General features: G+C 31.9%; 1 protein-coding gene and 1 long non-coding RNA gene across 3 annotated transcripts in view; both read right to left on the bottom strand.

Moving 5' to 3' along the window:
* Positions 1-25,263, bottom strand: part of LOC145665976 (uncharacterized) — a 101,132-nt gene that overhangs the window by 33,664 nt on the left and 42,205 nt on the right. The window lies entirely within an intron of this gene.
* LOC145665720 (uncharacterized) overlaps positions 15,835-25,263 on the bottom strand; it is a 17,665-nt gene continuing 8,236 nt past the window's right edge. For both annotated transcript variants that reach the window (XR_014127620.1, XR_014127619.1), the window contains exons 2-3: positions 19,685-19,823; positions 15,835-16,015 (exon numbers count right to left, since the gene is read on the bottom strand). This is a non-coding gene — a long non-coding RNA (uncharacterized LOC145665720). The remainder of the gene's footprint in view (positions 16,016-19,684; positions 19,824-25,263) is intronic.

Below are 25,263 nucleotides of genomic sequence, written 5' to 3'. Positions count from 1 at the left end.
AGTTGATATAGTGTTTCAATTATAGATTGAGGTTAATAATTTTCCATATAATAAATAGTATGATGTATTGTGTTAAGTGTAAGAAATCAACAGATACAAAAATAGATAACAGAATAGAACAAACAAAGAATGGAAGATATGTTAAGAAAGGTATATGTGTTGTATGTGGTACTAATAAATCCCAATTCATTAAAAACCCCGATTGACTATATGAAGGTGAAGGTATTAGAGAAGACATTATAGAAGAAATTCATAAACCATCTAGAAAAAATTATCCTAGGTTAAGTGTTATTGTTAAAGGTATAGATGATTTATGGCAAGCAGATCTTGTGGAAATGGATAGTGGTGTGTTAAAAGGTGTTTCAAAATTAAATAAAGGGTATAAGTATTTGCTAACGAGATGTGTTTTCAAAATATGCATTTGCTGTTCCTGTTAAAGATAAGAGTGGTAAAAATGTTACAGAAGCATTTGAATCAGTGTTAAAAGTAAGAAAACCTAATAACTTACAAACTGATCAAGGTAAAGAGTTTTATAATAAAGAATTTGAAGATTTGATGGGAAAAAACAATATCAATTATTACTCAACATATAGTGGTAAAAAAGCTTCTGTTGAAAGGTTTAACAAAACACTTAAACAAAATATGTGGAAAAAATTTACTGTTCAAGGTAATTATAAGTGGTTAAAAATATTGCAAGGTTTAGTTGATGAATATAATAACAAAGTACATAGAACAATTGGTGTGAAACCTGTAGAAGTGAATAAGAAAAATGAGCATGTGATATTGAATAAAGTGTATAAGAAAGAATATAAACGTGTTAAACCTAAATACAAATTAGGTGATCATGTTCGTATAAGTAAAATTAAAGGATTGTTTGACAAAGGTTATACACCAAATTGGTCAGCAGAAGTGTTTGTTATTAACGAGGTTATACCATCTAATCCACCAACATATAAAATTAAAGATTTAAACAATGAAGAAGTTAAAGGAAGATTTTATGAACCAGAATTATTGAAAACTAAATATAAGGATGAGTATTTGGTTGAAAAAATATTGAGAAAGAAAGGTAATAAAGTGTTTGTTAAATGGTTAGGGTTTGATGATTCACATAATAGTTGGATAGATAAAAGTAATGTAATATTATAAATGTTATATTTTATGATTATTTCATAAAAGGTATAAATAGTTTATTAAATGGTTAGGGTTTAATAATTTGCATAATAATTAAATAAATAAAAGTAATATATTATAAATGTTATCTTTTATGATTATTTCATAAAAGGTATAAATTGTTTATTAAATGGTTAGTGTTTATTAAATGGTTAGGGTTTAATAATTTGCATAATAGTTAATTAAATAAAAGTAATATAATATTATAAATTTTATCCTTTATGGCTATTTATAAAAGGTAATAAAGTGTTTATTAAATGGTTAGGATTTAATAATTTGTATAATAATTAAATAAATAAAAGTAATATAATATTATAAATATTATTTCATAAAAGGTAATAAAGTGTTTATTAAATAATTAGGGTTTATTAAATGGTTAGGGTTTAATAATTTACATAATAATTAAATAATTAGGGTTTATTAAATGGTTAGGGTATAATAATTTACATAATATAATATTATAAATGTTGCAGTGTAATTTAATGTGTTTAACTTTTATAAATATTTTCATAAAAGGTAATAAAGTGTTTATTAAATGGTTAGGGTTTAATAATTTGCATAATAATTAAATAATTAATTTGCATTAATAATTAAATAAATAATTTGCATAATAATTAAATAAATAATTTGCATAATAATTAAATAAATAATTTGCATAATAATTAAATAATTAGAGTTTATTAAATGGTTAGGGTTTAATAATTTGCATAATAATTAAATAAATAAAAATAATATAATATTACAAATGTTGTAATGTAATTTAATTTGTTTAAACATGAAAAATATTATGAAAATGAATTAAAAATCTGGTGAATATAAAAAACGATACAGTGTTTTTTCATATAAGGTGTGTTATTATATGGAAAAACACTGTATCATTTTTTATGTCGACATTAACAGCTGTATTAGAAAAATAAATTGCTAATGTTGGTATAAAAATATTATGAAAATGAATTAAAAAATTTAGTGAATATAAAATTATGATACAGTGTTTTTCCATATAAAATGAGTATGAATAATGTTAATTTTACTGGTGAGGAGATGAAGGAGATGTCAATTACAAAACTAAAACAAATATGTAAAGTCAAGAAAATCCGCGGCTATAGTTATTTAAATAAGAGTGAATTAATCAAAAAAATCGAACAATACCAAAATGAACCAGATGAATTGAAAGTTATATACACAATGAAAGTTGATGAACTAAAAATCCATTGTAAAAGGAAGGGGATAAAAGGTTATTCTAAATTAAGAAAGGCTGAACTTATTGACCGTATTATAAAATATGAAGATGAAAAAAACAGATCACAAATTAGAAACATATTTCCATTTAAAGAAGAAGTATATGAAGAATCCAAACCACAACAAATACCAATTAAAGTAGAAACAAAGGAAACAGCAATACAGAAACGATTACAAACTATCACAATTGAAAACATAGGAGGATATAAAGATCCAGTGAAGTTTTTAAATATAAGTGGGAAAGTAGTTATTAACAAAATCAAGGAAGAATTAAAGCACCATCCATTAAAAGTCAACCTTGTATTCATTTGTGATTATATTAAAGATAAAGAAGTACAAGAACGCAATTTTAAAACTATGAATGAAAGAATATTACAATCAACTGACTTAGATGAATATATAACCAATGCTAAACAAAAACTATGTAGAGAGATGGAGGAATTTCAAGGAAGAGGTTCAGGATGGTCATTACATCAAATTAAATATTTAGAAATCAGATTAAATAAATATGTACCATTACGAGCTTCTTCCTATATTGACCTTCCTAAACCAATTAAAGATAAAAAAGCAGTGATTAATGTTCAAAATAAAGATAATAAATGTTTCTTATATTCTATTGCATGTTATTTAAAACCTATAGATCACCAATCACATCCTCAACGGCCTTCAAACTATACAGAAATTGTGGATGAATTACAAGAGAAATATTGTAAGGGTATTGAATTTCCTGTACAATTAAAAGATATAGTAAAGTTTGAAAAAAGAAGTAACATATCCATTAACGTGTATACCTATGATGATGAATATAATATATACCCACTTCAAATCACAAAAAATAAGCAGGATAAACACATCAATTTATTATATGTAAAAGATGAAAATAATGATCACTTTTGTTGGATAAAGGATTTATCAAGATTAATAAGAAGTCAAGTAACAAAGCATAAGGAAAAATTATACTTTTGTGATAGGTGTTTAACAAGACATTTTAGAAATGAGATACAATTACAAGAACATGAACTATATTGTAAGGAGCATGAATCTGTTAGAATAGAACTTCCAAAACCATATGACAATCAAATACAGTTCCAAAATTATAATAGATCATTAAGGGTACCATTTGCGATATATGCCGATTTTGAATGCTTGTTATGTAAAATGGAAGTAGACCATAATTGTTCTAAAACTGTGAAGTATCAAAAGCATTTACCAATGAGTTTCTGTTATTACATCAAATACTCAAATGGTGTGTATAAAAGGCCTGTTAGTTATATTGGTTTAGATGCTGCAAAGGTGTTTGTGGAGAAGTTAAAACAAGAAGCAATAGAAATAAAGAAAATATATAACAAAAGAGTTGAAATGAATAACCTAACTAAAGATGAGGAAGAGTTATATAATAATTCCAATAGTTGTCATATATGTGAGAAAAACTTGAATGATTTACCACCCGCAATTGAAAAACAAATAAATGTGTTAAATAAGAAAATAAAATTCGCTAAAAATAATGATAGCATGGTTGAAAAATTAGAAGAATGGAAACATGAATTAGGTAAATGTTTGAAAAATATAAATATAAATAAAGCAAAAGTAAGAGATCATGATCATTTAACTGGAAAGTTTAGAGGTGCAGCTCACAGTTATTGTAACTTAAGCTATCGAAATCCTAATTTCATTCCAGTATTTATTCACAATTTAAGTGGTTATGATACTCACCTATTTGTTAAAGAACTTGCTTATGATAAGAATGAAATAAAACTAATTGCAAACAATGAAGAAAAATATATAACATACTCGAAATATGTGGAGGTTGATAAAAAGAATGGAAGTAATTTACGATTTCTAGATTCATTTAGGTTTATGTCAAGGGGTTTAGCAGAACTAGCAAATAACCTTACAAAAGAACAATATAGAGAAACGTCAAAGTATTTCACTTATGATTTATTAGATTTAGTAATTAAAAAAGGTGTGTACCCATATGATTATATTGACTCAATTGAAAGATTAGAAGAAACAAAACTACCTTCAAAAGAAATGTTCTTTAATAAACTTACTAACACCCACATCAGTGATGAAGATTATGAGCATGCAAAAAATGTTTGGAAGTCATTCAATATTAAAAATCTAGGTGAATATACAGAACTTTATAACAGGACAGATGTATTAATATTAGCCGATGTATTTGAAAATTTTAGAGATGTATGTTTAAAGGCATATGGTTTAGATCCTGCTTGGTATTTCACTGCTCCTGGTTTATCATGGGATTCAATGTTAAAGGTGACTAAAATCGAACTAGAAATGTTAACTGACTATGACAAAATATTAATGATTGAAAAAGGTATAAGAGGTGGAATTTCACAATGTAGTAAGAGGTATGTAAAAGCAAATAATAAGTATATGAAAAGTTATAACAAAGACGAACCTTCAAAGTATTTAGCTTATCTAGATGCAAATAATTTGTATGGATGGGCAATGAGTCAATACATGCCTTACAAAGACTTTAAATGGGTTCAACCTTACATAAACATAATGAATATTCCAGATAATTCAGAAACTGGTTACATATTAGAAGTTGATTTAGAATATCCAGAATACTTACATGATAAACATACAGATCTACCATTAGCTCCAGAAAATATGTGCCCACCAGAATCGAAACAATCAAAATTATTAACAACGCTTTACAATAAAGAAAGATATGTTATTCACTATAGAAATTTAAAATTATATATGTCACTTGGAATGATATTAAAGAAAATTCACCGAGTATTAGAGTTCAAGCAATCAAACTGGTTAAAGGAATATATTGATCTAAATACAAATATGAGAACACAAGCTAAGAATAATTTCGAGAAAGATTTTTACAAGTTAATGAATAATAGTGTATTTGGTAAAACAATGGAAAACATTAGAAAGAGGCCATCAATTACTTTAGAATTTGATCCAATGAGGGTGGAAAAGTTAATAGCGAAACCGAACTTTGATTATAGAACAATATTTACTGAAGATTTGTGTGCGATACATATGAAAAAAGAAAAATTGACCTTGAACAAACCTATATATGTTGGTATGAGTGTGCTAGATTTGTCAAAACTATTAATGTATGACTTCCATTACAACATTATGAAACCTAAATATGATATTGATATAGGGTTATGTTATATGGATACTGATAGTTTTATATATGAAATTAATACAGATGATTTCTACAAAGACTTAAAAGAAATGGTTGATTTATTTGATACAAGTGAATATGGAAAGGATAATCAATATGGAATACCATTAGTAAACAAAAAAGTATTAGGAAAGATGAAGGATGAAAACAATGGTAAAATAATGACAGAATTTATTGGGTTAAGATCAAAGATGTATGCCTTTAAAGTTGAAAATAAAGAGAAGAAAAAAGCAAAAGGAATAACAAAATGTGTAGTATCAAAAGAGTTACAATTTGATGATTATAAGCAAACCCTATTCAATGATGTGAAAACATACAAAAATATAAATCTAATTCGAAGTTGTAAGCATGATGTGTATACCATAGCTGTAAATAAATTAGCTTTAGATTCGAATGATGATAAAAGATATATACTAGAGGGTGGTATAAGTACATTAGCTTGGGGGCATTATAAGATATAGTTAAAATGTATTTATGTGTAGTTTAGTTTTAGGTCATATTTAATTAACTTTTATGTATAGTTTAGTTTTAGATAAAATTTAATTAACTTTTATGTATAGTTTAGTTTTAGGTAAATTTAATTAACTTTTATGTATAGTTTAGTTTTAGGTAAATTTAATTAACTTTTATGTGTGGTGTAGTTTAGTTTTAGGTCATATTTAATTAACTTTTATGTATAGTTTAGTTTTAGATAAATTTAATTAACTTTTATGTATAGTTTAGTTTTAGGTAAATTTAATTAACTTTTATGTATAGTTTAGTTTTAGATAAAATTTAATTAACTTTTATGTATAGTTTAGTTTTAGGTAAATTTAATTAACTTTTATGTATAGTTTAGGTTTAGGTAAATTTAATTAACTTTTATGTGTGGTGTAGTTTAGTTTTAGGTCATATTTAATTAACTTTTATGTATAGTTTAGTTTTAGGTAAATTTAATTAACTTTTATGTATAGTTTAGTTTTAGGTAAATTTAATTAACTTTTATGTATAGTTTAGTTTTAGATAAAATTTAATTAACTTTTATGTATAGTTTAGTTTAATTTTAGGTCATATTTAATTAACTTTTATGTATAGTTTAGTTTTAGGTAAATTTAATTAACTTTTATGTGTGGTGTAGTTTAGTTTTAGGTCATATTTAATTAACTTTTATGTATAGTTTAGTTTTAGGTAAATTTAATTAACTTTTATGTATAGTTTAGTTTTAGATAAAATTTATATTTTTAAGTCATAAAAGTTGCTTTTGTAATTTTATCCTTAAACATAGGTAACCAGTAACGCGTTAGAAAAAAATTATGAAAAATAGAAACCATTTACCGTTTGAATTTTGAAAATCGGTTAATATTTGACGATGTTATAGCAAGTTCAAAATTTCGGGAATTTTTTACGGGTTTATTTTTGAGTTTTCGGGAAAATGTTATTCTTTAAAAAAGTCTTTAAATTTTATTCTAATTATGATAGTATTTTTATTTTTTCGATTTGTTGAAATTTTGTGGAGATATTGAAAAAGGGAAAAGTATCCTTTGGGTTATGCAACCATTTATGCATTTTAGAAAATTGGTTATGTTATTAGTATTCATTTGTCGTTTGAATTTTGAAAATCGGTTAATAAACAACAAAGTTATAACGACTTAAAAAAATAACATCCCTCGAGTACGCCATTAAAACAGGGTTGGTTATCGTTTAGAAAAAATTATCATATTTACCTTATTTGGTACTAGTTCATTTGTAATAGTTTCAGAGCTTAATTCATAATTTTAACAATTCTGGAAAAATATGTTAAAAAGAATTAGTTTCCAACCCTGTTTGTCACGTGAAAGTAAAAATCATCACGTTACAACTAAGAAGTTTAAAAAAGTTTAAAAATTTTTCGACTGTGAAGAGAGAGAAAATTGTAACTGCATAACGTGACTACCTAACGTGACGTGACAGTTTTGGTGTTGTTATTATTACACTTTCCATATACTGCTTGGCTACTAAAAAAAAAAAATGTTGTTGCTGCTCCGGTTGACTGAAGAGAATGTGAGTGTGGATGAGTGTATGATGATGTAAGCAAGTCACGTTCCCATGCTAAGAAAGAAAGAAGGAGAATTATCGTAAATCTCATGTACATATATGCTAGGGATGGCCATATCCGGATAATTTTTTATTCGGATATCGGATAGAAACTTATCCGGATTTGCAATATCCGGATGACGGATAACAAAACGGATAACGGATAACGGATAATATCCGGATAGCGGATACCGGATAATATCCGAATAACATATAATATCCGGATAACGGATAATATCCGGATAACGGATGACGGATAATATCCGGATAACGGATAATATCCGGATAACGGATGACGGATAATATCCGGATAACTGATAATATCCGGATAACGGATGACGGATAATATCCGGATAACGGATAATATCCGGATAACGGATGACGGATAATATCCGGATAACGGATGACGGATAATATCCGGATAACGGATAATATCCGGATAACGGATATATCCGGATGACGGATAATATCCGAATAACGGATATATCCGGATGACGGATAATATCCGGATATCGATATATCCGGATGACGGATAATATCCGGATATCGATATATCCGGATGGCGGATAATATCCGGATAATGGATTTATCCGGATGATGGATAAAATTCAAATAACGAATAATATCCGGGTAGTAGAACATTCGGATAGCGGATAATATACGGATGAAGGATAAAGGATAATATCCGGATAACGTATATGGTTTTAAAAAGATGATATGGGAGAGGGACATATCAGTCTATTCTGCTCATGGAGGTATTAAAACCTTCGGGCAGTGAGTTTTACCTTTGAAAGGCATTGCTTCTTAAAATGTTTCCTAGTAACTTCTAGTTTTCTTATGTTGTTGTTGTTGTGGCACGGTGGCTCAGTGGCAGAGCGCTTCCTCTGGTGCGTGGGGTCCTCATTGTTTCGATCCCCGGCCAAGTAAGTTTGTGGTGGATAAGATCGTGTCCGTGGGTTTTCTCAGGGTACTCCCGTTTTGTCCCACTTTTCATTCCACGAGTTCTTCTATTATCATTCACTTGCTCTAATCATCTCCCTTAGCCTAACGAGCATAATTGTGCGACGTTAAACTCAAAGATTTTATTTATTTTTTCTTATGTTGTTCTGAGATTTTGACAAAGAAGATGGGAAAGTATCCTGCATCTGGTATGTTCCGCACGAGTAGACTATATATAGTTTTATTTTAAGTAAACTTTTAAAACTTCCAACTCAATCAACATTTGTGTGTGGCCGTTTAACCCCGGAAACCTTATCCAAGTGTTACGAAATTTCGAATCTTTCTTCAACTTTCCGTAACAACCCCATTTTTGGGTCTACATTTCCCAGTCAAGAATTTTAATATCAGTAAAGCCAATTCCACTCCAGAATAAAATATGTAAAAATTATTCGATTTTGATTTTTGATAAAACATTGTATCACGTATTTTAGGGCGTCAACATAATTCCCATCAGTTTATTGCAAAGACAAAAAAGGTCCAAAGTAGGTAATATCCCCTCAAATTTGGAAGCTTCCTCATTTAAATAATATGATAAAAATTTCTAATAATTCTCACCAAATTCTTCTAATTATGACAAATGATAAAGGATTCTGTTCTGATGCAGCATGCCGCATATTTTCTTTAATGCTTATCAGTCATCCCACTATTTGAGGTTAAAGTCTCTCAAAAATATAAGAGTAAACTCCCAAATTAAAATTAAAATATGTTTCACGATAATTTTCATTTAAAAAAGAATACAATTCCACTTTGAAGAAATATGGAACATATAGGCGCTACTATTTATTTTAACCTCCTGAGACCTGACCATTTATTTGTCAAGAACTTTTGATGAAATTTTGTGTATTAGATATCAATAGACCCAATAGTACATCTTTAAAAACAATTTTATCATACTGCTTTCCTATTGATCGGTAATGGGTCGAATTGTATGCAGTACTTTGGATCTCAAATTGCTATGTATTGCTTACAATACACAAGGAAAATTTTATATTTCCCTTCGTAATATAAGCATAAAATATGTAAATCATTAAACTTGAAATTTACTTCACCATGTTTTATTTTCTGAGAAATTATTCAATCAATGCATCTGGATCAGATGCGTCCATAATCCCAATTGTCTTCTTTTTGCCTTCAGCAGACAATAGAGCCACCTGTAGGTAAAAACAAAAACCAGCTACCTTTTCTGCAGTAATTTCGACACTTCCCGAATACAATAACCGAGATTCGGGCATGTTCTTAAATATTCGTAGTCATGACAGGTGTTCGAAAAACGTATTGTATGCAATACGCAGGGTCTCAAAGGTTGTTTAATGATTTCCATTGCATGAAGATAAAGTTAATAACGAATAACAGGATATCTTATACTTAAACATGTTCCACGAGAACTTTCGTAAAATATTTGATTTTGATGGACTATGGATTATGTTTCTGGGGCTTTAAATTCATAATGAATGAATGTTTTTTGTAAAAATCAGTGAAGAATAATAGAGTACTTCTTCTTACCGCGATCTATACCTATGTATTATTATATAAAATAGTAGAAGTTGGTAACTTCTCTATTCAGGGTTCGAAACTTCCCGAACAGCAGGCTAAGTAGAAATGCGAGTATAGTGGAAATCTTCTATTTAACATTTCTATTTCTAAGTTTACCTGCCAGTAGTTTTTTTTTATTTTTTACGGGGTAATAACAAAGAACAGTTTGAGGTCATAACTGGAAAGAGGCAGCTTAATGATTTAATGCTTATTAACACGAATGGTCCATTATAAAAGGATTTAGTCTAACCTCATCAAAATGCGGCTCTGAAGTTCACCCAACACCCAAGCCTCTTTAAATTCAGTAGCTATGGTCAAATGTTCCCACTTTGACTTAACTTCACTCATCCTTAAACTCATGCCATCAATCGGATTCACACTGATTCAACCTCACACTCACATCTTCCTTTCGGCATCACCCTCACTCAACCTCACGTTTACATGCCAATCTGTTCTAATGCTTACTGGACCTCACATTCACAGTATCACTTCGAAAATTCACATAATGCTCACTCGCCTTTAAGTCGACAATTGATATCTCAGTCCGACATTATACTTGCTCAACTTCACCTCATAAAAATCCGACATCACGCTGACTTCATTTCAAGGATACTTATACTTAACCTAGTACTCACATAATTATTGGGTTGCGATTGAAATAAGAGAAGAATTAACGAGTAGAGAGAGAGTTAATTTCCCCAATTTCGTTTTTCTTTATTTAAGTAATATAAAAAGAAAAAATGGAATGAAATATTTCAGTTTAGCGTTCCACAATTATGCCCTTTAGGCTTCGTTAACTTTTTTTTTTCTTGAACTGGACACTACGCATTACAGAACAAAGCTCTAATACTGAATCCCGCAGCCCAGAGAAGAGAATCAATTCATCCAGTTTTATGAAAGTATTTTAACGACAACGTTTCTTAAAAAATACCCGGTTTTCAGGAAATATCGCATATTATTTCCTTTACGCTTCTCAATGAGATTTACTGCTCATGGTTGATATCACTCAAGGGAAAGGGTACAAAGTCACTCCAACAATAAATTCATAGTAATTCACATCAATACTACTACAAATAATAATAATAATAATAATAATAATAATAATAATAATAATAATAATTATTATTATTATTATTATTATTATTATTATTATTATTATTATTATTATTATTATTATTATTATTATTATTATTTGGAAGGTAAAGAATTACTGGTGTTTGTTGGATTCGCAGCTGGTAGATCTTGCATTTTCGTCTCATAGAGAATCGGTGCAAAAGTAGGATGGTAACCTCAATCAACAAACCAGCTAACATTTTAAAAAATCCTATCTGGTTCATCACTTTTTTTAATATACGTGATAAAGGTTAAATTTTCCATAAAATTAAAATAATCAAAGTAAAATATATTCACTAGGGAGGACAATGTGATACCAATATCAATAATATAAAAATTATATTTTCTTTATATACCAGGGATTTCTTTTTCTGTGCTTTCGCATTTCCGCGTGCATTTATTGTCCGCCGTTTTAAGTGTAAAAAGGATTAGGGAAAAGAGGGATCCCTATTTACCCTAAAATCTTATCATTTATATGTCATGACTGGACACTGGATGAGATATTGAAGCTAAATAATGCAATACGCAATTGATGAAAGGTAAGACAATGAAAATGTCAAAAATCCGCTCGCTTGTACAATGCGGAGCGTCAGTACCTTCTTTATTTTGTATTTACCTAACCTATATATATTTTTTTTTTTCAAAAAAAATTGAATTGATTTGAAGATGGAAACAAGAATATATTATAAACATTCAAATACGTAATACGATCAGTAAATGACAATATCCATAATTCCTCCCACTTGTTTAAATTTTATCCTCGCAATCAATCAGAATGAGAACTACATTTTTATGATGATTACCGGTACCTTTCATTGCGTCAATAAAAGCACTGCCTAGGATTATCCTCAGCCAGTGATATGAATTTCTAGAGCGGAAAAATATATAAATAAACAAACAAATATTCAGCTTTGTATATAGAGATAAGATATGAAGATGGCAGAATATAATAAGCCACTTTTTGTCCATTTTCTGCTTCTTGCTCCGGTGGTTGGTAATATGAAGGTCTATGTGGTGGAAAAAGTTTATAAAGTCTTACCGTTATTTTAAAAAAATGCTTATTTAGCTGTGTAGATAGACTTATTTTTCGTTTTCACTGGTGTATTGAAAGTATTTTAAATTTAATGCATAAGGTTGAAATTCCCTTGAATGTTCAACTACACATCTTGTGTATGCCATCCTTTACAGAACTTATTTGTTTCACACTTTCATTCTCAATTTTAATTTCTAAATCTTAAAATTTCTACTTTTATACGCAGGAACGCCTACAGGGCTTTTTTCCAAAAGGTGGCAAAGGATCGATTCCAAGGGAAGGGGCAAAGACTGACCCCCAAGCACAGTCACGAATGCTCACACATGCATCATATAACACACACAATACACACACATAACACATCATACATCACATAATACATCATATAACATAACATTTATTAAGCATTATCCTCATTAACTACAGTAAACAAACTATAATACAGTAGTATTAAATATAAAATATATTAAATATTATATAATATGCGAGAAAAGATTAGTATTATTTGACATGTATTTACAAGAACTAACACCCTTCGAAATTCCTGGGGGAGGGACTGTACCTTGATCCTCTTTGCTGAGGGCATACCTATGTGTCTATTATGCACGGAGAAAAAAAAATGTAGGTGGCATACTTAAAAACGTAGGTTACATTCGTAATTCCTGTAGTTTCTGGACTTAACGTACAACCGTAAATAACATCCTGCAGCAAACGTATAGCTGAGAAAGCATGTATTATACGCACTGTCTGCATAAGTGCAATGACGTCATTCGTGTGACGTCATCTGCAGTAACAAGTATATACGGAGGTGATATCTAGCTTTGTGACGTCAGGACCATATACAGCATATTAGTTAATAATGATGACACACGCTGACTCTCAGGACAGAGCATAATTTCAAGTAATATGTATTATACGCTATGTACGTATGTTTCTTGCGTTCAACCCCGAGACAGCATCTATATTGTACTTGTGCCCCGTACGTACGACTAGATACAGTATGCGTCATGTACGTATGTATTATACAGATTTTCCTTATGTCGCACACAGCTTGTCCAGATACAGCATACAGAATATCCGTATGCACCATACAGAGTGCACATATGTAGCTTACAGACTGTCTGCATGCAGCATATAGATGATACGTACGTCGCGTACAGGTTGGCCATATGTAATGTATGGATTGGGTGTATGTAGCTTATAGGTTGTTTGTCTGAAGTATACGGATTTTACGTATGTCGCATACGTATTGCCTTTTTGTAATATACGGATTGGACGTATGCAGTATATAGATTATACGTATGTTTCTTGCGTTCAACCCCAAGACAGCATCTATATTGTACTTGTGCCCCGTACGTACGACTAGATACAGTATACGTAATGTACGTATGTATTATACAGATTTTCCTTATGTCGCACACAGCTTGTCCCGATACAGCATACAGAATATCCGTATGCACCATACAGAGTGCACATATGTAGCTTATAGACTGTCTGCATGCAGCATATAGATTATACGTATGTCCCGTACAGGTTGGCCATATGTAATGTATGGATTGGATGTATGTAGCTTATAGATTGTCCATATGAAATATACGGATTTTACCTGTATCGCATACGTATTGCCTTGTTGTAATATATGGATTGGACATATTCAGGATCTAGATTGTACGTATAGTGCACCATTATTGAAGTGCTACAACATACTGCAAAATGCATGATACATTCTTACTGTAATGTTGTCGCATAGTGTTTTTCTCTGTATGGAAACAAAAATAGTTTAAAATATGGTTGATCTCCTTTGTGCCAATAATAATAAAATTAACAATACTACACTTTTCAAATCTTAGTTTGGAGCAGTGAAACTGTCAAAAGAAATGTATTTACCTGCAGGGTGTCCTGTAAGTTTGGGCTTCCTGCTAATTCGTTGGAAAGCTACTGCAAAGCCAAGTGTTGAAAAGTGACACAAGCGTTAATTTTAAAATTATGGGCACAAAGAAGGTTAACCATATGTTAAACTATTTTCGTTTTCATACAGAGTAAATCAATATGTGATATATTACTGTAAGAATTTATCATATGGTTTGCAGTTAGTTAGTTGCAGCACTTCAATAATAATGCAAAATGCACAGCCATATACAATTCTATATTCAAACTCAAACAAGATTTACGTACAATCATTTATTAAGCTGTTATCATCCATTGCTTGTACGATATAAAGATTATTTTACCTCATTCTTTTCCTTAATAGTATCTTCTTCTAAAGTGCAGTTGTTACCACAAGAGGCCTGAATAGAATTTTCCAGAAATAACTTCTCTGTACATTTTAATTAACAGGTATGTTTTTTTGTTTTTTTTAATATCGCAATAATTAAAAGTATGCTGACAGCCGAAAACGTGTTCGCTCACAAGATGATTCCTACTCAGTACTCGCCATTAAAAATGCGACACCAAGAAGGAGACTGGGTAGCTGCACCAAAGTTCCCAGGCAGATACCTAATAGTATCGCTGTGACAACGCTGTGCAGCCATCGACTAAACAGATTTATCCTTCCCTGCTCTAGACATTCTGCAAATTTGGACTTTCCGGGATGCATCCTTCTTAGTGCAACATTTTAAGCAACGAGCAGTTTAACAGTCTCATACATTGCTTAAAGAAAGAGCAATGATTCTCAGAATTACTCAGAAGATATATATGCAATAATTTAAAACGGTTATTTCAATCTTTGCAATTCAGAGCACGAAAAGAAGTATAGCTAAAGGAACACTGATTTTAGCCAGATAGTAAACTCAATCACACTCAGTACCATTAGTTGCTTGGTGTTATCCGTAAGTCAGAGATCATGGTATCTCATTTCGTGTAGATTTTTACATTTGTTTAATGCTAAAAATGTATTTTATCGCTAATTGAACCCAGTACCATATATATACCGACAGGACGTACCTTAGTCACAAGGTGACATGAGTGAAACACTAAACTGTTCGATTGACACCTGCGGCCTTGTCAACCCTAGAGAAAGTTACAAAGTGATTAAGTAAATACGGAACATAGTTCATACAAAGTATAGCGATGTATGAAGTCTCCGTTTCATATGACTTGGATAAAGGACACATCTGAAATATCAACAAAGAAATATATAATGATTTCTCTGGATAATTTGGATTAGTCCAGAATTCGAACACATACGTTGGTAAGTCCAACGTTTTTTTAATATATATATACTTCTTTCTTCGGATTCCCAATAAAGTTGACTACTGAAAAGCTGAGTTATAGATTCTATATTAAAACAACTTCGCTAGACATGTTCAGTATACACATTGCCTTACATACAGAACAATACATTAGTTCTTAATGCATGTCTGAAATAATAGTGCTTCGTATAGAATTTTACTTCATCCAATCGTAATAGCACAAAGATAAAAAAATATTGCGAGGGATAATATTCTTATTACAGAGAAAAAGAGTTGAAATGACTTAACACTAACATTTTCTTTAAACAGAGATAATATTTTATTCTAATTTATGGAAGAAAGAAATAATAATTTGTAGTACAGTATTTTTATTAGGGTTATATATTCGTACAAAAGAATGTAAATACAATTGGGTCTGTCTTCAGAAAGAACGTACTTTTAGCCACAACCTACACTGCTTCTTTTCACTGTCTTCCAAGCAGAATCCTGGTTTTGTTTTGATGCACGAAATACCTGAAACAAAAATCAGAAAATATTTAAAATATTAAATTCAGTGTGCTTAACTTGGTTGTACTTAACAATACAAAGTATCTTAACATTTTTGAGATTAAATGGACAAAATCTGTTCGGTCAGGTATGGACTTTTGGGTTGCACGTAGAAAAACTATGAAGTGTTTATTGATGCTGAACAACAACTCAAAATGTATTACTATTCAAAAGTAAGTGGGTACCCCAATGGTGTTCGAGGTACCATGGGGTATCTAATGTCTGTATTTTTTAGATATGTGGAAATTTATGTCTCTAAAATGTAGGGAACTGACATTTGTTTACCGAAAACCTCAACTCGGTAAGCCTTAGGGATATTGAGATATGGGAAAATAAAGAGCGACACCATAGAAGTGTGGGGTTTGCGTACTAGGTGGTGCAGTTTTGGAAACGTAATTACGAGGGCTTACAACAACCTCAAAAGTAGTTTCAATTAAATACACTACACACACGCCCTGATGGGGGTTTTCGGGTGTCATGATATTCGCAGAACTCATTTCTAAATATTCTAAAATATGTCTTAATAACGTTTTAAATAACGTTAGAGGTGTGTGTTTACCGAAACCGCAAGTCGGTACGCCTAACAGTTACCGAAATATGATGAAATAAAAAGCGACACCATAGGTACGTGGAGCTTGCATATTAGACAGTACAATTTAGAAAATTAATTAAAATATGACTATCAAGATATTGTCAAATAAAGAGAGGATCCATACAGTTATGGGGTTTTCGTGTTAGGTGGTAAAATTTCCGAAACCGGTCATGGAAAGTTAATAAGCATCAATCAGTATCAATTTCATCTTAAAATAATTAGGTATTTCCATGGAGTTTAAGAACATCATGGGGTCTACCAAGATTAAATTTTAAAAGTTTTGGAAAATATATTTTGACATTTGTAAAGAGTACCGTATTAGAAATATGTATTTACCTAAAACTTCCAGCTAGTACATCTAGCAGCTAGAGAGACACCATACACCATCTTGAAATTTCAGAAAACAATTATTAATCCTAACAAAAGTTAAATAAGATGGTACTTATATGGGTTAAGTGAGTACCTCAGACTCGTCAGTACAATTTCGATCGAAAGATTAATTCAGCTCTAAATTTTCTTTGGACAATTCCAAGCGTTCATCGGGCTCTGAAATAAAGTGAACATTTTTTGTCAATATCTAATATAGTAAGCGAGATATAAGGAATTATGTATTTTATGACGTCGTAAAAATAGAGACCCACATGGATTTGTACTTTTGAGTATTTGCTGTAAGAAGAAGAAATTTCAGAAAACAACCGTATATACCTTAATAGACAATTAAATGGGCGGGGCACAGTGGCTTAGTGGTAGAGTGCTTACCTCTGGTGTATTGGGTTCTTGGTTCGATCCACGGCCAAGTCAGTTTGTAGTGGACATCGTATTCGTGGGTTTTCTCGGGGTACTCTTTCCTCCCACCTTTGCATTCCATCAATTCTGTCAACAACATTCACTTGCTTTAATCATAATCTCCCTGAGACTAAAATGCATAATCGTGGGTCGCTACACTGAAATATTTCCTTTTATTTAATTTTAAAATTAAATAGGGAGTTAAGTATGATCGTATTTCTATGGGTTAAGTGAATACTCCAATAGTTTCTGCAAAAAAAAAAAAGATTAGTTAAATACCCTACCACTAAGCTACTGTGTCCCCGCCCACTGAATTGTCTATTAAGGTATATACAGTAGTTTTCTGAATTTTTTTCTTATAGGAAAGACCCAAAAGTACAAATCCATAAAGATATCTATTTTTACGTCATAAAATATATAATTCCTTATATCTTAGTTACTATCTTAGATATTGACAGCGAATTTTCATTCTTTTGCACAGCTCGATGAACCCTTGGAATTGCCTGAAGAAAACCTAGGACTGAACTAATCTTTCGATCGAAATTGTACTGAGGTACTGATTTAACCCATAGAAGTACCATCTTATTTAATTTTGTTGCGACCAATAATTGTTTCCGAAATTTCAAGCTTTTATTTCACAGTGTTTCTCCAGATGTTAGATGTACTAGCTGGAAGTTTTGGGTAAATACATATTTCAAATACTGTTTACAAATGTCAGATTATATTTTCAAAAGCTTTTAAAATTTAATTTTGGTAGACTCCATGATGTTCTAACACCCCATGAAGATATCTAATTACTTTAAGATGAAATTGCTACTGGTGTTTATTAACTTTCCATGACCGATTTCGGAAATTTTAGCATCTAACACGAAAACCCCTTAACTGTGTTGGTCCTCCCTTTATTTGACAACATCTTGATAGCCGTTAGTCATATTTTAATTCAATTTCCGAATTGTAGCGTCAAGTATGCAAGCCCCACATACCTATAGTTTATTCCCCCCCCCCCCAAAAAAATCAGTTCTTTACATTTTAGAGACATGTATTTCCATATATCTAAAATGCAGAAATTAGGTACCGCATTGGAACCCCATTGGAGTACTTACTCACTTTTGCATAGCAAGGTAAAAACGCCAGTGGTTCTCACTTTAAGTTTGAAAACATACTATTTTGTCTCTTCTCTGAGCATCGTGAATCTGTCGGAGCTGTACCATAGTTGGAAAGACTCACTGATCCTTCCTATAGTGACCATGTAGTCAGAATTCAAAAAGGAGTAGCCCTTGAAGGAAAAACAATATTTTAAAATCCTTGCACCAGTAGTCGTCACCTTAAAATCACAATGTTCCAGTAGTAGTCAGGATTTTCTACCAGTGTTCATCACTCAAATAACTTGACAATTTATTCAAAAACGCACTGTGTATCAGTTTAGGGTTGAGAATACAATATAACGTAGTAAGCTTAATAACTTTGCATCACTTTTAGCACTCAAGAAAGAAAATAAAAACGTTTTTACATACTTTTAAAAGCAATTTCAGAAAGAAAAATGTTAACTAAATTCAAAAGTTAACTGTATATCACTTCCACGTTGAGTACAATATTAAATACTATGTTTAATAACTATACGTCACTTTAAACTCTCGAGAATGAACATCAACGTTTGTACATACATTTTAAAAACAATCTGAGAAACAAAATAAGTTAACTGAATTCAAAATTTAATTATACATCACCTTAAGCTTAAGAATACACTATAAAATGCTGAGATTAATAAAAAATGAAATCTAAGTTTAACGTCCCACGGTTATGCCGGTTAGGATAAGGAGACGGTGATAATGAGAAATGAGTGAAATGGTGGAATGAAGAAAGTGGGAGGAAACGGGAGAACCCCGAGAAAACCCACGAGCAAGGTGTTTGTCCACCACAAAGTCCACCAAAGAAATATCGAAAAATACAGCAATATCGAAATATAAACAATATCAAAAATCGAAAATATAGAAATATGAAAGAGATAATGTTAAAAAATATGGATATATCGAACAAAAATGGATATATGATCTTGGAATACGATTTGGTGGAATAATGAGGGAGAAAAATAATCATTGATTAAATATTAAATTGAAAAGAAATAAGAGCCTGACGCTCAAATACTTATCTATCCGGCACCCATCTTGATCCCCATAAAATATCATGAAGTGCTTCATTGATTCTAAACCCAATAATAGTAATTTAACAATAAACACAATATATAATTTACTACGCACCTTGAAATGTAGAAATTAATGATTGTAATCCCCAGCTTTCCAATAGACTTTGATTTCTCCAAATGAAGATTCGGATATCTTGTTTCTTCTCAAGCAATAATGGGTTACAATAATCAGTTGCAGTCCAAAGCCAAGTCACCTAAGTTAAGCATAAATATAAAAGAATTCATTAGTTAGATGCATACAAAATCCTACGCATGTAAATCCGAATCTACTTGTATTAAATTGTAAATTTAAACAAACTAAATTATACTACAGTTATAGTGACATCAAACATACATTAAATAAGGTATACAGGGTGTCTCAAAAGTCCCCTGACATAGGGTAACTGTTATTATCAGAGTTACAACAGAATGTAGGAGGGAAAAGCATATCCAATTATGATGTTTTCAATCTAAAGTGAAGGAATTTTTAAAATCGGATGGCCCGTTTGCGCTGTACACTCTCTATGCGCCCAATGTGAAATGAAAATGCAACGTTGCCATTTACCTGGATCCACAACAGAAGTGAGTGAAGTTACTGTCTTTTACGCTAACATGTCGATGGCCAGCCCCCGTTTCAAACAGTAACTTCATTCACTTATGTCGTGGGTCCAGGTAAATGACAACGTTGCATTTTCATTTAAAATTGGGTGCATAAAGAGTATACAGCACATTCATCTTGTCCGATTTTTTAAAAAAGTGTTCACTTTAGATTGAAAACGTCATATTTCGAGATGTTTTTCCTCTTACATTTTGTCGTCAGGGAACCTATGTCAGGGAACGTTTGAGACATCCTGTATACATCATAAGAAGTTCCTTTCTAAATTCTACACGGATGTGGTTTCATTGAATGTGAGGTGGGTGATACACATTAGGCCTTTTGGGAGTACGTCACACGGACGACCGTAATTTTGTGTTCAAAATTTTTATGAACTGGTGGGATATGTGATACATATGGCCACGGGCTAGAATTTTCTCAGTATGTCAAATATGCAATCAGATTTCATGCAGCTTAATTTGGTGAAAAGCTATTGCCAATTGAACGTTACATTTACCTCTTTCTTGCAGATGTTGAACCATGCCGTTAGCACGTGAGGAATGGATCGAAATAATCAAACTGTGGGGCAGGAGGAGTATATGTGCAGTGGTTGCCGATTGCAGAGTCATCCACAATGTGACTCTGTGTCACATGTTTCAGTGTCACAGTAATTAACTAAATTTGAGAAGACGGGCACATTCGTGAACATACATCGTAGCGGTTCAAACTCGCGGGACCTTGTTCCTTCCCCATTTTGAACCGGTACATGAAAATGCCATTTACTCCATGTTTGCCTGCGCCGATTTTGAAAATTCCTTCACTAATCGATTTCTCCCGTCGAGTACTACAAGAATCAGTTAAAATCTCGCGGGCCCTTTTTTCTTCCCCATTTTGAACCGGTACATGAAAATGCGATTTTCTTCATGCTTGCCTGCGCCGATTTTGAACATCCCTTCACTAATCGATTTCTCTCGTCGAGTACTACAAGAATCAGTTAAAATCTCGCGGGCCCTTTTTTCTTCCCATTTTGAACCGGTACCTGAAAATGCGATTTTCTTCATGCTTGCCTGCGCCGATTTTGAACATTCCTTCACTAATCGATTTCTCTCGTCGAGTACTACAAGAATCAGTTAAAATCTCGCGGTCCTTTTTTCTTCTCATTTTGAACCGGTACCTGAAAATGCGATTTTCTTCATGTTTGCCTGTGCCGATTTTGAAAATTCTTTCAGTAATCTATTTCTGTCGTCGAGTACTTCAAGAATCAGTTAAAATCTCGCGGGCCCTTTTTTCTTCCCCATTTTGAACCGGTACATGAAAATGCGATTTTCTTCATGCTTGCCTGCGCCGATTTTGAACATTCCTTCACTAATCGATTTCTCTCGTCGAGTACTACAAGAATCAGTTAAAATCTCGCGGTCCTTTTTTCTTCCCATTTTGAACCGGTACCTGAAAATGCGATTTTCTTCATGTTTGCCTGTGCCGATTTTGAAAATTCTTTCAGTAATCTATTTCTGTCGTCGAGTACTACAAGAATCAGTTAAAATCTCGCGGGCCCTTTTTTCTTCCCCAAGCCAATATTTTTTGTATATTTTGAATGTATTCAAGTATGGAACAAAAGTATTATATAATTCCCTTAGTAGGCTTCTCAACTTAATATTTTTCAACTTAAATTTTATTTATTTTAATTATTTATTTTCTTGTGACTCAATATTTAATTGCAATCGTTCATTGGGGAGAAGGGTGGCCATTCTCAAATATATAAATATAGTATTCTTAAAATTTATGTGTTCTCGTACTATTAGTTTCTTTCACTAGACCTGGAAATTGCAAAATTAATACCTGGAAAACCTGGAAAATTCAGGAAAATTGAGTTCCATATTTATCTATGAACACTGCTATTTACAATTTTTTTCGAATAGGGAGAACTGTACAAAAGGGTGTTTTGGGAATGGTATAACAATAGGTTTCTGGGAGTGTTGTTCGAAATGAAATCTTTAAGTTTTACGTCCCACTATTATACTGGCTAGGCTAAAGATAACGGGGTGTTGTTCGGTGGGGGTCAATGTTGCCAATTTTGGGTAAAGTCGCTAAATAAGGGGAATTCGACCTCAACGATAGCGTAGGTTGACCATAAAATTTTCAGTTAAAAACGGGACAGGTTCTTGCAACCCTAGACTTTTAGATCTACCTTTGTTCTTATCAGTGCCTTGATATCAGATTTCCTCCTCTCTCTCTTTGTTACAGAGCGGGTACTTATCAAAAAGGAAAGACACGTTGAAATTTGTTCAACACACAACCAACTGCTAAAACCTCTGCTGCCTTTCGAGCAGTACTGCGAACTATAGAGTATGTTTAATATAGGGAATTTCAGTTCAATTTTTGCCGCTTTGTTATTATTTATACTTTTAAAAGGAGTAAAGGTATTGGGTTTGTTATTTACTTCTTTCATTTACATAAAACGGGACGAATACTACTTTTTTTCCATCTACTGACGGAACGGCCGCGACACGCCCCTAAAACGGGACTGTCTCGGTCAAAACGGGACGTATGGTCGCCCTACGATAGCGACAAAAAAAATTCCGATTGGAGACTTTTTTGGGTGATTTTTAAATGACGATTTACCTACTTACACATTTAGCGACTTTTTGCTGCAAACAAAATGTTCATCTGTAGAGAAGCATTATTAGTTCAAAACAGTTTTTTCTGTTTGTTTGTTTTAATCAGCGCAAGTGATGAAGAGTTTGGAAATACAGCGTCAGGGCCGGCGCGAGGGGGGATCGAGCCGTGCCACCGCCCAGGGCGGCACGTCTAGTGGGCGGCAAAATTTGAAAAAGAAAAGAATATTATTAAAATATAATGCTTCGTAATAGGCCCACATGGAAAAATAAAATTGTGTTCCCTGAGAATGTAATTTAAACTTACTTCACTCAGATTCAGGAAATTCAAAGCATTCCCCCTCATTTTCAATTATCAAACTACTAGCCACAGGTATCTCGTTCAAGATTTCCCTTGCAGCAGCGTAGATAAGATTTTTAGCTAGAGCGGGTAAGATTGTCAAGTGTCTTATATATTTTTTTCTATTCAGCAATATTCTAACGCTCCACTCCAAGTACGCAAAAGGTACACTCCCACTTGAGACAGGCGGTTCTAGCCTACAGCACCTAGAGACATTTAGGTTTTAGCAGCGAGTTTTTAACCAATTTACAAATTGTTCATTATCATGTCTTATCAACAATATATATAAATATATATATAATTGTTTTTATATTTAAGCAATACAAATCATGGCCGAACACATTAAAAGAACCATGGGAGGGCAAAATAAATGCGACCATTACTGAGGAAAAGATGTCCAAAATTTTTTAAATTCCTATTCTTAGTGAGTAAATTGAAAGTAAAATACTGTTTTTGTTGAGAGCTGCAACATATTATACTATAGTGCTAGACTGTACACCAGATATTTCTGGTACAAAGGATCGTTCGTTTTGTACAAATCACATACAATAATGGAGAATGGCTTACAAAAATTTGCGAACACTTTCTTGGTTTCGTACCAGTAAAAGACATCACTGGTCTAGCTAGAACTGACAGAAGTAATAATTAAACGGCTAAAAGAAATGAACTTCTATCGAAGATATGAAGGGCCAAAGATATGACAATAGTTCCAATATGAAAAGAAAAAATAAATTCTCAAGATTTACATGTTTCTTTACTAAACTTTATCGTTAACGATGTAGCCACAACATCTCAAGTCCACCGTTTCATTTTTTTTTTTTTTTTTTTTTGTATAGTTAAAAAAAAGTTTCTGACTTCTTTTCTGCGTCAGTTCAACGTTGGGCCATACTAAAGGAACCTATTAGCAGCCTCACTTTAAAACCATTCAGCACCACAAGATGGGAGAGTCGAGTTGATGCTCTGACTTCACTTAGATATCAAATAGAGGCTTATGATACCTTACTTCAAATAAGTAACGACAATATAATAGAATGATCGCCCATGATGTTCTGTGTATAGCAAACCACCTGCGTGGCTTTACTTTCTTTACTCACTCGTTATGTGGTATGACTTTTCACTCCACATAAACATAGTAAACAAAAGTGTGTTTGATCCAGTAGGGTTTCTTTAAAACAAATCTGAGAACTTTCAGAGGAGCAGAAATGATGCAAAGTTTCAACCTTGCTTAATTGATGCGATGGAGTTGGCATCAGCATTAGATATGGATGATCCATGGATAGGCAATACAGTGCAAGCTCGAAGTCGAAAGAAGAGACAGTTTCAATAGAAGGCAGAAGATGAAGCTATTGAAGATCCACAAACAAGATACAAGATCGATTTTTATTACAAACTTCTAGACGTGATTGTGTTAGATTTAAGAGAAAGGTTTGGGCAATTTAAACATCACAGCGAGTATTTCGATTTTCTTTACGATATAAATAATCTGAACGATATGCCACCTGAACTTTTGTCTGAAAAGTGCCTGCATTTTAATACGCGAAGAATCGAAAGATATTAACCCGTGATTTGAAAGACGAACTGAAACTATTAACCGCTATAATTAAGCCTAAAAGTTCATCAAAAGAGACTAAAATTAATCAAGAAATATGACTTTGCTCCCTATGTCAGTGTTGCAGTTATGATTTGGTTTATCTTACCAGTAACCGTGGCAAGTTGAGAAAGAAATTTTTCGAAACTTACTCTAAGCTTATTAAAAACTATCTACATTCTTCCATATCTCAAACACGTTTAAGTGCTCTAGTGATGATATCAATGGAACATCAATTGGCTGAAACATTGGATTACGCGAATGTGATAAAGGAATTTGCTCATACCAAAACAAGAAGAGTTTTTTCAATTAAACTATGTTAAATTGTGTATTTCTATTGTGTTTTAGTACATTATAAGTCTTAAGCTAATTACTTACTTTTGCCGTAATATTTGACTCACTATATTATCTTTTTGCTCCATACTCTATTGGAAACACCTTTTGATATAAAATAAGCTTAAAAATTAAAATTCTTAATCGAACTAAAGCATACATTAAAAAAAAAAAAAAACTGTAT

This window comes from Thermobia domestica, chromosome 12 (genome assembly GCF_964235325.1).
Source record: "Thermobia domestica chromosome 12, izTheDome1.hap1.1, whole genome shotgun sequence".
Taxonomy (NCBI): domain Eukaryota; kingdom Metazoa; phylum Arthropoda; class Insecta; order Zygentoma; family Lepismatidae; genus Thermobia; species Thermobia domestica.
Note: the sequence above shows the minus strand (reverse complement) of the source record. Positions and strands in the feature narration are given on the sequence as shown.